Source organism: Arachis hypogaea, chromosome 20 (genome assembly GCF_003086295.3).
Source record: "Arachis hypogaea cultivar Tifrunner chromosome 20, arahy.Tifrunner.gnm2.J5K5, whole genome shotgun sequence".
NCBI lineage: Eukaryota > Viridiplantae > Streptophyta > Magnoliopsida > Fabales > Fabaceae > Arachis > Arachis hypogaea.
Genome location: NC_092055.1, coordinates 89,983,414 through 89,985,316, shown reverse-complemented (window position 1 = coordinate 89,985,316; position 1,903 = coordinate 89,983,414).

The following is a 1,903-nucleotide window of genomic DNA, read 5'->3' as shown; positions in this document are numbered from 1 at the left end:
TTCCTGCACTCGAAGTAGATTTTCTGGAGCTACAGAAGCCCCATTGGCGCGCTCCTAATTGCGTTGGAAAGTAGACATCTTGGGCTTTCCAGCAATATATAATAGTCTATACTTTATTTTAGATTTGATGGCCCAAACTGACATTCTAAGTCAGCATAGAAATTCTGGCGTCAAAATGCCAGAACTGGCATAAAAGCAGGAGTTAAACGCCCAAACTGGCACAAAAGCTGGCGTTTAACTCTAAGAAAAGCCTCTACACATGAAAGCTTCAATGCTCAGCCCAAGCACATACCAAGTGGGCCCGGAAGAAGATCTCTGCATTAATTGCTTATTTTTGTAACCCTAGGCTACTAGTTCTCTATAAATAGGACCTTTTACTATTGTATTTTCATCTTTTGATCATCTTTGAATCATGTTTTGATGATTGAACCCTCTTTGGGAGGATGGCCATTCGGCCATGCCTAGACCTTTTGTTCTTATGTATTTTCAACGGTAGAGTTTCTACACACCATAGATTAAGGTGTGGAGCTCTGCTGTTCCTCATGATTTAATGCAAAGTACTACTGTTTTTCTATTCAATTCACGCCTACTTCTTCTCTAAGATATACACTCGTTCTTCAACTTGATGAATGTGATGATCCGTGACACTCATCATCATTCTCTCCTATGAACGCGTGCCTGACAACCACTGCCGTTCTTCATGCAAACAAGCTTGAATGTGTATCTCTTGGGTTTCTAATCTAAGATTAAAACCTTTGTGGTATAGGCTAGAATCATTGGCAGTCATTCTTGAGATCCGGAAAGTCTAAACCTTGTCTGTGGTATTCCGAGTAGGATCTGGCAAGGGATGACTGTGACGAGCTTCAAACTCGCGAGTGTTGGGCGTGTGACTGACGCAAAAGGATCAATGGATCCTATTCCAACATGATCGAGAACCAACAGCTGATTAGCCATGCGGTGACAGCGTATTTGGAACATTTTCACTGAGAGGACGGGAAGTAGCTGATGACATGTCACCATGTCATGTTTTTCTATGCTTTTTCATACAAGAAATTGATGATTTGTGCTTAAAAATTGAATGCTTTTGTGCTTAATTGGTATATTTCTTTGATCTTTTAATTTTATAAATCTTGTAGGAAATAAGAAGAAAAAGAATCAAAGAAGCACAAAATAAGCTAAAAAGGAGAAAAAAAGAGCTTTGGGGTACACTTTGAAGTTGGAGCACACTTTGGAGCCTTAGGCCACGCTTCTAAAAGCGTGGCCCATGACCAAATTAAGGGAAAATAGGGAATCAGCATACAATGCTGCGCTCACTTAGTGAGCTGAGCGCTACAAGAGTGAAAAATGTGCTTGGAGTCAAGAAATTTTGCTAAGTTAAAATCTGGGCGTTCACAGCATGACCATGCCTCCTTCCAAGGGCTATAACTTGAGCTACAGATGTCCGATTGATGTGCTTCCAGTTGCGTTGGAAAGCTGACATTCAGAGCTTTCCAACGATGTATGGCAACCTATATTTGGCATAAAATAGAGGCATGAACGAAATGCATCTTTAAGGGCTAAAAACAAGCAAAAAAATCAGCCAATGCTTCCACCAAGGCTCGAAGCTGGAACCTCACTCCAAGGCAAAGTAGCGCTCACTTAGAGAGTGCTGTGCTCTCGATAATGCTCACTTTGTGAGCTGAGCTTGGTCTTCCTTTCCTTGTTTCTTGGCCTCATATTGGGCTCAGCTCACAAAGTGAGCTGAGCGCTACCCATGGGCATCACACAAGCAATTTTGACACGGTCAGGGAAGTGGAGCGCGCATCTTGACACGGTCCAGGGGCACAAGGCATGCAACAATCTTGCACCAAGACACGAATGCTCGGCTCACTTTGTGAGCGGAGCATCCCCCTGGAAGCAAAAT